Source organism: Scyliorhinus torazame, chromosome 14 (genome assembly GCF_047496885.1).
Source record: "Scyliorhinus torazame isolate Kashiwa2021f chromosome 14, sScyTor2.1, whole genome shotgun sequence".
In the NCBI taxonomy this organism is placed as follows: Eukaryota; Metazoa; Chordata; class Chondrichthyes; order Carcharhiniformes; family Scyliorhinidae; genus Scyliorhinus; species Scyliorhinus torazame.
In genome coordinates, this window is record NC_092720.1 from 118,129,579 (window position 1) to 118,143,408 (window position 13,830).

Sequence of the window (13,830 nt, forward strand, 5' to 3'; positions counted from 1 at the left end):
TAGAACAATGACTTGAAAGATTAGGTTACTGCAGTAAAGCAGACAAGGCACTGTTTCAACAAATTCTATTCTATCCCTAATCATATTCAGTGTGTACAGCAAACATTTTGTCATTCACAAGGAACAAGGGTTCCAATTTGTCCTGTCAGAGACAGATGGTGTTTACCCAGGGCGAAAATGTTGTTTACGCCTGAGGCAAGCACAGTTAAGGGCCGATTTTGACTTTTGGGTGAGTGATCCATGGCGTGTGCCTGTGCCCACGTCAAAGAAGCTGTCACCATTTTAAGGCGACGGAATCACTAACATCAGGCTGCTGAATTGTGGGGGACTGAAACGGGCAGTCGAACATAGTTCACTGGCTTCAGGTCTCCCAACAGCTGGTGACCTTGTGCGAACAAGGTAAACGCAAGGGTGGGTGGAGAGGCTGTACACGATCGCAGAAGGTAAAGTCCTACCGTAGCTGCGGCTACACGCTTCTCAACTTATCTTTGCTGAGTTTCTTCAGTTCCTAAGCCTGAATGCTTTGAACACCCAGCTGTAGGCCATTTTCATAATGTCACTGGCCATTTCATCAGTGTTAACAACTGAATGTGGCAGGGCTGCAGAATTTTGCTCTCAATCTTTGGTTATAGGATTGCTTCGCTCTATCTTCAGTGTGCTGGTTGTATTGTATGGTAGATTCACTAGCTTGGCACCTCATTTTTACATACCAATCGATGTGGTATATCTGGATTTCCAGAAAGCCTTTGACAAGGTGCCACACAAAAGGTTGCTGCATAAGATAAAGATGCATGGCATTAAGGGGAAAGTAGTAGCATGGATAGAGGATTGGTTAATTAATGGAAAGCAAAGAGTGGGGATTAATGGGTGTTTCTCTGGTTGGCAATCAGTAGCTAGTGGTGTCCCTCAGGGATCAGTGTTGGGCATACAACTGTTCACAATTTACACAGATGATTTGGAGTTGGGGACCAAGGGCAATGTGTCCAAGTTTGCAGACGACACTAAGATGAGTGGTAAAGCAAAAAGTGCAGAGGAAACTGGAAGTCTGCAGAGGGATTTGGATAGGCTAAGTGAATGGGCTAGGGTCTGGCAGATGGAATACAATGTTGTCAAATGTGAGGTTATCCATTTTGGTAGGAATAACAGCAAGAAGGATTATTATTTAAATGATAAAATATTAAAACATGCTGCTGTGCAGAGACCTGGGTGTGCTAGTGCATGAGTTGCAAAAAGTTGGTTTACAGTGCAACAGGTGATTAAGAAGGCAAATGGAATTTTGTCCTTCATTGCTAGAGGGATGGAGTTTATGACTAGGGAGGTTATGCTGCAATTGTATAAGGTGCTAGCAAGGCCACACCTGGAGTATTGTGTTCAGTTTTGGTCTCCTTACTTGAGAAAGGATGTACTGGCACTGGAGGGTGTGCAGAGGAGATTCACTAGGTTAATCCCAGAGCTGAAGGTGTTGGATTATGAGGAGAGGTTGAGTAGACTGGGACTGTACTTGTTGGAATTTAGAAGGATGAGGGGGGATCTTATAGAAACATATAAAATTATGAAGGGAATAGATAGGATAGATGCGGGCAGGTTGTTTCCACTGGCGTGTGAAAGCAGAACTAGGGGGCATAGCCTCAAAATAAGGGGAAGTAGATTTAGGACTGAGTTTAGGAGGAACTTCTTCACCTAAAGTGTTGTGAATCTATGGAATTCCTTGCCCAGTGAAGCAGTAGAGGCTCCTTCATTAAATGTTTTTAAGATAAAGATAGATAGTTTTTTGAAGAATAAAGAGATTAAGGGTTATGGTGTTCGGGCCGGAAAGTGGAGCTGAGTCCACAAAAGATCAGCCATGATCTCATTGAATGGTGGAGTAGGCTCGAGGGGCTCCCGGGTTTCCTGAAAAGCATTCAAGCTGATTCTCTTACCTTCAGGGGGCTAGCAGGGACCCGGAGTGCTTCACGCAGCTTTGGCTGCTGATACGGGCCCCCGCACTTCTGGTTTCAAGCCCGCGCGTGCGCACAGCGGCGGCCTCCGCGGAGGCATCTGGAAGATGTAAGCCCCCCTGATCGGCCGCGCGCCCGAGGATCCGTCTGGCCAGATCTCTTCTCCGGCCGGCCATAAGCCCCCCCCCCTCCCTCCCCCCCCCCCCCCCCGCCCAGTGCAGGATCCCCCCCCACCCCTCACCAGGGCGGCCGCGGAGTGAGTCCGCAGCCGCCACGCATGAGTCCCGACCGGCCATAGCATGTTAGTTCTGGAACTCATCCGGTCGAGAGTGGAGTATCGCTGGGCAGGCCTCTGGCAATGACCCCGCAGCCGTGCGGAGTAATTCACGAACGCGTGGATATTCGGGTCGGGAGAATCATCGGACTGGCGCCAGGCCTGATTTTGTTGTAAAATTTGATTCTCCCTCCCCGCGCCAGACGCGATTTCGGCGCGGGGCTGCGGAGAATCCAGCCCATTGTTCATGAAATGTGAGCATCGCTGGAAAAGACCGCATATGTTGCCAATTCCTAGTTGTCTTTGATAAGGTGTTAGTGGGCTGTATTCTTTTTCTCTGCAGTCCATATGATGTCAGAACCTCCACAGTTGGTTTGGCAGGGTTTCCAGCATTTTGACTCGAGGACGGTGAAGGAGCAATAATATCTGTTGAACTCAGCAAAGTGTGTAACTTGGAGGAGAACTGTTTTTGTCCCCATGAATCTGCTGCCCTTATTCCTCTAGGTGGAAGATGTCACACATTTGGAAGATGCTGTCGAACGAGAGTTGATGAGTTGTTGCAGTACATTTTGTACTATAGATGGTGCCGACTGCTGCCACTGTGTGTCAATGGTGGACAAGTGGCCTGCTTTGCCCTGAATGGTGCTGAGCATCTTGAGTGTTTATGGAGCTGCACTTATCCAGGCAAGGGGAGATGAATCCATCACACTCCTAACTTATGCTTTGTGGATGGTAGTCAGGAGATGCGTTCCTCTTTGCAGAATTCCCAATTGGGCGCACGGTAGCACAGTGGCTAGCACTATTGCATCACAGCGCCAGGGTCCCAGGTTCAATTCCTGGCTTGGGTCACTGTCAGTGCGGTGTCTGCACGTTCTCCCCGTGTCTGCGTGGGTTTCCTCCGGGTGCTCCGGTTTCCTTCGACAAGTCCGGAAAGACGTGCTGTTAGGTAATTTGGACATTCTGAATTCTCCCTCAGTATACCCGAACAGGCGCAGGACTGTGGCGACAAGGGGCTTTTCACAGTAACTTCATTGTAGTGTTAATGTAAGCCTACTTTTCATAGAATTTACAGTTCAGAAGGAGGCCATTTGGCCCATCGAGTCTGCACTGGCCCTTGGAAAGAGCATCCTACCCAAGCCCATACTCTCCTCGTAACCCAATAACCCCACCTCACCTTTTTGGCACTAAGGGCAATTTATCATGGCCAATCCACCTAACCTGCACATCTTTGGACTGTGGGAGGAAACCGGAGCACCCAGAGGAAACCCACACAGACACGAGGAGAACGTGCAGACTCCACACAGACAGTGACCCAAGCCGGGAATCTAACATGGGACCCTGGAGCTGTGAAGTAGCTCTGCTAACTACTGTACTACTGCGCCCTTTGTGACAATAAAGATTACTATTATCTTTGACCTGCTCTTCGAGTGACTGAACTTTGCCATGAGTGCCAAAAATGCAACATCGGTGTTATTTCTGGGTCATCTCACTTGAGAGATCAGCAGCCTTCTAACTGAACTTTACAGGAGGCAACCAATTAGCAGGTCGTCTCCCTGTTTGCCATCCAATTAGGGATGGTGGACAGATTACAGAGATGGGATCTGAAAGGGAAACATGCAGCCTTCATTGTGTGGCCAGCAGTGACACACACAACAGGAGCAGCAGGGAAGCACTGGGGCTACTATCAGTATTGGGAGGCGACTGACACCTCATTCAACCCACGATGATCAGATGTCCCATCTTTGGACTGTGGGAGCACTTCACGATTTCTAAAACTCAATGGCAAGGCTGGGGTATAGGGATACAGCAGCTTTTGCCATTTTCTACCATAAATACATAGATCCCCTTCATCTGTAAGGCAGCCTCAACCTCCTGTTGTGTAGTCTGCGCTTTGACCATTAACTGGCCAATTTGGGGAAATCACTGTCTTGTGACTGTTTTCCCACACAGTGCAAAGTTGTGACCCCCATTTCACCCAAAACCTCAAATCATGGTCAACCTTTCTGGTCGATCTTCCATCTGAAGAAAGCTCACCGACCTGCTGAGCATTTCCAGGATTTTCTGTTTAGAATATATATGATACTCTTATGTAAACCATTAATCAAGGGAAGACATTAACTGTGTTGCCAATTCTCAGTTTCATTCTGTGGTATTGAACCTCACATATGGGAGTATAAGCTCTGTGTTCAATTACTTCTGACCATGCATTGGTGTCCTGCTGATAAAGCTCTTCCTGCCAACGCTTGACACATGACACATTAAACAGGAAAATATCTAACGGTCATTGAAATGTGTTTATTCATGTGGTGTGAGGTAATGGTGGAGATACTGTTTTTTCCTCTTATTGTGTGCAAACTATTGACTTCTCCAACTCATGAATAAGAAATGGATTTGTTCAAAGTGTTTACTAAGCAAGGCGTGAGGTTTCAATCCTATACATAAGTTCTCAGAAATCCCAAATATCGTTCATGAAAATACAAAATGAGAACCGTACCCTGATAGCCCACTTGACAAAGTAACATGTCACTGAGCTGTATGTGACAAGTGAGACTTTGCTTTCCTTGTTTATTTTGCGTGATTTCTTTTATAATAATAATCTTTATTATTGTCACAAGTAGGCTTACATTACACTGCAATGCAGTTACTGTGAAAAGTCCCTAGTCGCCACATATGAGCCCCTGTTTGGGTACACAGAGGGAGAATTCAGAATGTCCAAATTACCTAACAGCACTTCTTTCGGGACATGTGGGAGCAAAGCGGAGCACCCGGAGGAAACCCACGCAGACACAGGGAGAACGTGCAGACTCCACACAGACAGTGACCCAAGACAGGAATCGAACCTGGGACCCTGGAGCTGTGAAGCAACAGTGCTAACCACTGTGCTACTGCGCTACCCACAAAATGCAGAAGACCAAAATATTGGAACGGATTAACACAATGGTGGAAAATTCTAGAATAACTGTATCATCATTAAGAAGTGATTTACAGAAGAAGACTTGCATGGTACTAATACACACCTCTTTTAAATCCTGCAGCAAAAATATTGGTAAAGAAGGTGAGTTGTCAGACAGTTTAATATTTTCATCAGTCCAATTCATTGTTGGTACTAAAACCTCACTCTTTAGCTCCATGGAGCTGTCCGCTCATGTTAAATTGTTGAATCTGTCTAGGATTAATTTGCATTACTTTGTTGAAACCTTGAATGTGTACCATTAAACATGTAGGTAGCATGGAAATAATTTTAAGGCAGTTTAGTTAACAATTAACTTTGCCCAGGAAATGATTATTTTCTATTGGCCGACTCAATCTTTATAGAGTGTGTTATGACACCCGGGGTTAGGGCACCATCTATTCCAACCCCACTCGTCCTGGAGTCACAAAAAGCGAATTAACCAATAATTCTTACAAAAATGCCTAAAGTCTTTGGCGCTTGGTTGCCCATTAATTACGTTTAAACACAATTACTGTTTATTTATAACAAGAACAAATATGAAACATGCCGTAAATACAGCTGTTTAATGAGAAGCTAAAACCTGACTTCCCCCTTTAACTGCCCCATACACAAGGCAGACAAACACAGAGAGGTGGAAAGGTGGAAATAATGAGGGTAAGGTCAAAATATGAGAGTCCTTGCTTCAGTTCTTGAGTTCTTCAGTGCACTTTCTTCACAGTATGAGCGTGGTTTAAAGTCTCTGGTTGTTTTCAGCCTGCATTGCAGTTAGCAACATCTTACTCAGAGCTTTTCCAGGAGAGGCCGCTGGCTTCACATCAGCCTGCTCCGCAGTGAGAGGGTTATCTTACACTGGTGTCACACGGGAGGGTTTAAACTAGTATGGCAGGGGGGTGGGCACGGGAGCAATAGGTCAGAAGGTGAGAGCATTGAGGGAGAATTAGGGAATAGGGACAGTGGGGCTCTGAGGCAGAGCAGACAGGGAGAAGTTGCTGAACACAGCGGGTCTGGTGGCCTGAAGTGCATATGTTTTAATGCAAGAAGTATTACGGGTAAGGCAGATGAACTTAGAGCTTGGATTAGTACTTGGAACTATGATGTTGTTGCCATTACAGAGACCTGGTTGTGGGAAGGGCAGGATTGGCAGCTAAACGTTCCAGGATTTAGATGTTTCAGGCGGGATAGAGGGGGATGTAAAAGGGGAGGCGGAGTTGCGCTACTGGTTCGGGAGAATATCACAGCTGTACTGGACACCTCAGAGGGCAGTGAGGCTATATGGGTTGAGATCAGGAATAAGAAGGGTGCAGTCACAATGTTGGGGGTTTACTACAGGCCTCCCAACAGCCAGCGGGAGATAGAGGAGCAGATAGGTGGACAGATTTTGGAAAAGAGTAAAAACAACAGGGTTGTGGTGATGGGAGACTTCAACTTCCCCAATATTGACTGGGACTCACTTAGTGCCAGGGGCTTAGACGGGGCGGAGTTTGTAAGGAGCATCCAGGAGGGCTTCTTAAAACAATATGTAGACAGTCCAACTAGGGAAGGGGCGGTACTGGACCTGGTATTGGGGAATGAGCCCGGCCAGGTGGTAGATGTTTCAGTAGGGGAGCATTTCGGTAACAGTGACCACAATTCAGTAAGTTTTAAAGTACTGGTGGATAAGGATAAGAGTGGTCCTAGGATGAATGTGCTAAATTGGGGGAAGGCTAATTATAACAATATTAGGCGGGAACTGAAGAACATAGATTGGGGGCGGATGTTTGAGGGCAAATCAACATCTGACATGTGGGAGGCTTTCAAATGTCAGTTGAAAGGAATTCAGGACTGGCATGTTCCTGTGAGGAAGAAGGATAAACACGGCAATTTTCGGGAACCTTGGATAACGAGAGATATTGTAGACCTCGTCAAAAAGAAAAAGGAGGCATTTGTCAGGGCTCAAAGGCTGGGAACAGACAAAGCCTGCGTGGAATATAAGGAAAGTAGGAAGGAACTTAAGCAAGGAGTCAGGAGGGCTAGAAGGGGTCACGAAAAGTCATTGGCAAATAGGGTTAAGGAAAATCCCAAGGCTTTTTACACGTACATAAAAAGCAAGAGGGTAGCCAGGGAAAGGGTTGGCCCACTGAAGGATAGGCAAGGGAATCTATGTGTGGAGCCAGAGGAAATGGGCGAGGTACTAAATGAATACTTTGCATCAGTATTCACCAAAGAGAAGAAATTGGTCGATGTTGAGTCTGGAGAAGGGTGTGTAGATAGCCTGGGTCACATTGAGATCCAAAAAGACGAGGTGTTGGGTGTCTTAAAAAATATTAAGGTAGATAAGTCCCCAGGGCCTGATGGGATCTACCCCAGAATACTGAAGGAGGCTGGAGAGGAAATTGCTGAGGCCTTGACAGAAATCTTTGGATCCTCACTGTCTTCAGGGGATGTCCCGGAGGACTGGAGAATAGCCAATGTTGTTCCTCTGTCTAAGAAGGGTAGCAACTCCGCCAGGGAACTACAGGCCGGTGAGCCTTACTTCAGTGGTAGGGAAATTACTGGAGAGAATTCTTCGAGACAGGATCTACTCCCATTTGGAAGCAAATGGACGTATTAGTGAGAGGCAGCATGGTTTTGTGAAGGGGAGGTCGTGTCTCACTAACTTGATAGAGTTTTTCGAGGAGGTCACTAAGATGATTGATGCAGGTAGGGCAGTGGATGTTGTCTATATGGATTTCAGTAAGGCCTTTGACAAGGTCCCTCATGGTAGACTAGTACAAAAGGTGAAGTCACACGGGATCAGGGGTGAGCTGGCAAGGTGGATACTGAACTGGCTAGGTCATAGAAGGCAGAGAGTAGCAATGGAAGGATACTTTTCTAATTGGAGGGCTGTGACCAGTGGTGTTCCACAGGGATCAGTGCTGGGACCTTTGCTGTTCGTAGTATATATAAATGATTTGGAGGAAAATGTAACTGGTCTGATTAGTAAATTTGCAGACGACACAAAGGTTGGTGGAATTGCGGATAGCGATGAGGACTGTCAGAGGATACAGCAGGATTTAGATTGTTTGGAGACTTGGGCGGAGAGATGGCATATGGAGTTTAATCCGGACAAATGTGAGGTAATGCATTTTGGAAGGTCTAATGCAGGTAGGGAATATACAGTGAATGGTAGAACCCTCAAGAGTATTGAAAGTCAAAGAGATCTAGGAGTACAGGTCCACAGCTCATTGAAAGGGGCAACACAGGTGGAGAAGGTAGTCAAGAAGGCATACGGCATGCTTGCCTTCATTGGCCGGGGCATTGAGTATAAGAATTGGCAAGTCATGTTGCAGCTGTATAGAACCTTAGTTAGGGCACACTTGGAGTATAGTGTTCAATTCTGGTCGCCACACTACCAGAAGGATGTGTAGGCTTTAGAGAGGGTGCAGAAGAGATTTACCAGAATGTTGCCTGGTATGGAGGGCATTTGCTATGAGGAGCGGTTGAATAAACTCGGTTTGTTCTCACTGGAACGAAGGAGGTTGAGGGGAGACCTGATAGAGTTCTACAAAATTATGAGGGGCATAGACAGAGTGGATAGTCAGAGGCTTTTCCCCAGGGTAGAGGGGTCAATTACTAGGGGGCATAGGTTTAAGGTGAGAGGGGCAAGGTTTAGAGTAGATGTACGAGGCAAGTTTTTTACGCAGAGGGTAGTGGGTGCCTGGAACTCGCTACCGGAGGAGGTGGTGGAAGCAGGGACGATAGTGACATTTAAGGGGCATCTTGACAAATACATGAAAAGGATGGGAATAGAGGGATACGGACCCAGGAAGTGTAGAAGATTGTAGTTTAGTTGGGCAGCATGGTCGGCACGGGCTTGGAGGGCCGAAGGGCCTGTTCCTGTGCTGTACATTTCTTTGTTCTTTGTTCTTGGTCTCTGCTTGCATCGGCCCTTTTCTGCAGAGAGAGAAAGAGAGTTGGTTCCCACAGTAACCTTTTGGCGAGAATTAGCTGGTTATTTCTGGAGAAAACAGAGCGTTTCTCCCTCAACTGTCAAATAGAAACTGAAAGCTCTTTAGATCTCTGAACCATTTCAATAGGAACAGAACCAATCACCACGTAATCGGCCACCAGCCACACCAATCAATCCGAGTCATCAATGATGGCAGTCTCAAACAGCACAGCCTTCTGGATCTTCCTGTTTGGATTAAAGGGGCAGGCTGCTGCTTTGCCTTAAAGTCACAGGTCCATTAAACAACCATGGATCAAAAATGCAACAGCAAAAATAAAAGAAAGGGAAAATAAGGGAATAAACAGGAATGATCCTTACAAGTGTCTAATTTGATTAAACCACTTAAATTAAATTAAATTAAAATCGCTTATTGTCACAAGTAGGCTTCAATGAAGTTACTGTGAAAAGCCCATAATCGCCACATTCCGGCGCCTGTTCGGGGAGGCTGTTACGGGAAAGTTACTTCAAGGAAAGTTATTTTAATCACATGATACTGATTCTTATATCTGACTAAGGTGGAACGATTTGAAAAAAAGGCAGATAAGAGTGCTGGAACATAATGCTGCAATACCTCTTAGAACTGATTTGTATTGGAATACTCAACTTTCTGCTGCCTTCTGTGATGCATTCAGAAATAAAAATCCCAAGAGTTCATTTTTCATTCTGTACAGTGAGCTGATTGTAGTCAGGGAAGAAGAAGTGGTGAGAAGGAGTAAGTCAGTCAGGGTTCCCCCATACTCATGACTATCAAGTGAGTCACGTTGCAATGAATGTTTTGGACCTTCAGCGAGAGCACGATCAAGGTCGACTATAATGTTTCACATCCCACGGTACTGACTTTCTTGGCTAATACATGAAGAATGACCACTCCCGAAGGATGCAGGAGCCCTTTTCATAGTTTATGCCTTCAGAAAGGGGGCAACTGAGAAGCGTTGCTTCTCTCACTTCCCATTAGATCGAAGGAGCCTATTCTACCCCAACCTTTAAACAAAAGGTTTTGAGATTAAATTTATAACAAAGGAAAAGCAGATTACGAGCCAGATCGAATTATGAAATTCTGAAACACCGATTTAACTATTGGTGAAATAATTTAGTATTATGTCATTTTGTTCTTCTGAACAATTGCGATCACAGCATGTGTTTGATCACATCATTGAGTTTCCCTGTACATTAGATCCAATTCGGTACGTTTTGCCTGTGTACCTATTGTGTTTTCATTATTTTTTGCTTGCGTGCTGACAAAGGAGGAATTGTACCCCAGAATTGCAGAACCAAAGGAATTGTTTCATCTAATGAATGGATAATAGAAGTACTGATTCCACATGGTTGAGGCTATGAACTCACATACTTGACTGCAACCTCCATCATGAAAGGTACACAGATTACAAAAAATCTATTTTACACACTACAACCTGATGCAAATTGGTCAGCTGGAAAGTCAAAGGATGAAGTTACAAAATTAACTCCTTTACTGAAGGCCCAATTGTTTAAATAATTTTGGTTTACCTTAGGCAGTCATACAATGTGCACTTTGGATGTGTTGCACATCAAGCCTCCTGCCATGCATAACTGCCATGCATAACAGTGTTGCAATCTCAGCGGGGGTTTGGTGCAGTTCGAATGAAACACGGGGTTACAATAATGAGGTTTGGCAGATTTTTATGTTTTGAGACTGTGGCCTGAATCCTCCGATTGTTGCAATTCAATTTTCCCTTCAGCAGTGCAGCCCTGCCAGCGAGTTTCGTGGCGGCGTGGGATGATTACCATGGAAAATTTCATTGACAATCAGCGGGAAGATAGAATCCACCGCCAGCAAACAGCGCATGGCTGACAAATATGCGACTGGGGAACCAGAGAATCCCGCCTTGTGTCTTTAATTTATAGTAAAATGAAGGTGGTCCGTTGACCTGTTCTCCTGACTACGAGCTTGGGTTGTTTTATTGCTAGAGATTAAAGGGGGTCCAGATTTGTGCTTTACTGGGAAGAAAGTGCAATGGGGGTGCAGGATATTCCGCTCCCATTTTCAGGATCAGCGGGAGACCCATAATACGGTTTGCGGCGGAGAGATTTCCCATTCCAATTGTCCCTGCCCCAACCAATGAAGTAACGGGCATCCCAATGTTGGACATCAGGGTCCCCATTTGAATACATTTACGTCTGCCACGATGTGCACCTGGTGAGTTCATTCGTCGGGGAGCAGGAGAGTTCTTCGGGCGGTAGGTGTTCTGTGGTGGTGGTGTGGCTCTGTGGAGGGGGACTAGAGTTCTGTGTGGGATACTGTGAGAGGAAGTGGTTTCTATTTTTAGTTTTTGGGCGCTTCCATCTTTTACAGACTAAGTTGCTGGCAGGCTGGGATGTATCGGCGTGACAGCGAGGGTCGCCTCTTAACTTTGTTTTTCTAGTGCCCGAAAAATGAACTTTGTTTCTCTCTCCACAGATGTTGCCGGACGGACCTGCTGCGAATTGCCACCATTTGCTGTTTTTACTTCAGAAGTACATAATTGGCTTTTCTCATGTGGAAATACAAGTCCTTCATTGAAATGGGCCAAGGATTGTGTTTGGTTTTCATGACCTAATGTTATGTTGTACTACAGCTTCAGATTCTGAATTGCAGCAGGCGGTACAGGGCTGGCTTTTCAGAGGCAATTTCTCCACCATTGCTTCAACAACAAATGACAGTATCATTTTTTTTAAACGTGAATCACCGCCTTAAACATTCAGTCCCCCCACTGCCTCCATGAGAAGGACAAGGGCAGCAAGTTCAAGGGGGCACCACCAACATTTGCAAATTTTCCCCCCAAATCACATACCATCTTGACTTGGAAATATGTCACCATTCTTTCATCAGCAAATCAAAATCCTGGAACTCCTTCCCGAAGAACACTGTGGAGCTAACTGCACAACATGGACTGCAATGGTTCAAAATGGCAGCTCCTCTTCTCAAGGACAGTTAGGAATGGACACTAAACCCTAGTCTCGTCAGTGATGTCAACATCCAATGAATGAATAATAGTAAGTTTCTGGGTTTTTTTGGAAAGCAATGCCATCTTTTAAGGGAAAATTCACGTTGCTAAACAACAGCCAATGGGAGAATGAGGTTAGCTTAAGGCAGAAGAGGCTCAGGCATATCTGCAAAGACACGACTAGTCTTTGCCTGAAGCAAAGGCTGAAATCATCTATCTTTTGTGACCATTGGCTGTCATGAATAAAAGGTTGTTGGCAGATTCAATTTTAGACTGCACTGCACCTGAGTCCACACAGCAGTGATGCTCCAGCATTTTCACGCCTCCGATAAACATGTCGACAATTGAAATTATTTTGCTGCCACAGCAGATGCTGGAGACAAGAAGAGAATTTTTCATCAAGTAGAAGGGCACTTACCAGTTTTCATAAATTGACAGATATCGCAGTAGCGGTGCAGTTGTATCTAGATATAGTGAGTACACAAACTACCCATTCTTCTGTGCTGTCAATTCCTGTTACGGCACACTTTAATTAAAAGCGAACGTAACTGGGTACCAGACCAACTAATTGAGATTTTTTAAAAAACATGGTAACATTCTACCGTTGGAATATTTTATGTAATTTATGTCATTCAGCGTCCTGTCTTTTTTTGCTCAAAGAAGCCAGTCCTTATTTTATGCCAACTCACATCATCAAGTTCCATTCAGTCAGAAAGACAGGGTGGTCCAGGCCATTGGGTTTTTAACAGGAACTGCTGTGTGGCCTGTTGATTTGTGGTGAGAGAAAATGTAGCAGTTTGGATGCAAGCTTATGTTATTTTGTACAACTCCATAGTAAAAAGATAAAATGAGTGCAGTGCAACTCTTCATGGCTTTAATGTGTCAACACCAGACGGGCTTCAGCAAAGTGTTATCTTGGGATCAAACCAAAGTCTTGGTGGGATTTTCCAGCCCTGCCACAGTGTGTTTTTCGTCGACAGGATCTTCCAGTCCCTCCAATGTTTCCGGTGTTTTGCATGGCTCGCCCATCCTGTCGCAGGGGTTCACCTTCAGTGGGACCAGAAGATCCCGCCAGCAAAAAGGGTCAGAAAATCCCATCCCTTGTCTATTAACTGAATGTTCTTTCCTCTCCAATCTTAGGAACATAGGAACAAGAGTAGGTTATTCAACCCATCTAGCCTGCCCAGCCATTCAATTAGATCATGAGCACTTACCTTAGATTTTTCACCTACAACGGTTCCCCCAAGTCGTTGTTTGTTGCTCGACTTGGGAAAGGAGAGAGCTCCAACCAGGGACATTTCCACAATGTAAAACTGTATGTGTTACAAACTATAATGGCCATGTTAGTTCCTCTCCCTCAGCATTGCCCTTAGCAACTTATGTAATTTACTCAATCCCCAGTATTGTGCATTGCATGTCTACTTTAATCAATTTGAATGTACAGAGAAGTGAATGTGTGTACATAGGTGCACGTATGGGAGATATAAACAAAAGCTGACCCTTAAATTTTGGCGCTTTCTATAATTAAGTACGACTTTTTTCATTAAAATGACCTGAGCAATTGTGAGGGGCTTCTGTGGACAAAGTAACCCGCTCAGCAAAGATCAAGGCAAGGAGGTTCAGAATTTTCCCTTCGAGCATGACTAAGGTAACAAAGAAGCAGCACTGACAATATTATAGGACCTTGCCTTCGCCCACTGGCATCATAATCACAAAGGTAAATCGTCATGATACAG

At 45.2% G+C, this 13,830-nt stretch overlaps 1 long non-coding RNA gene across 1 annotated transcript; it reads left to right on the forward strand.

Moving 5' to 3' along the window:
* The first annotated feature begins 331 nt into the window (after positions 1–331).
* Positions 332–12,950, forward strand: LOC140389350 (uncharacterized). The gene is made up of 2 exons (XR_011934353.1): positions 332–443; positions 11,569–12,950. It is a non-coding gene; the product is annotated as an uncharacterized lncRNA (long non-coding RNA).
* The last annotated feature ends 880 nt before the right edge of the window (positions 12,951–13,830 follow it).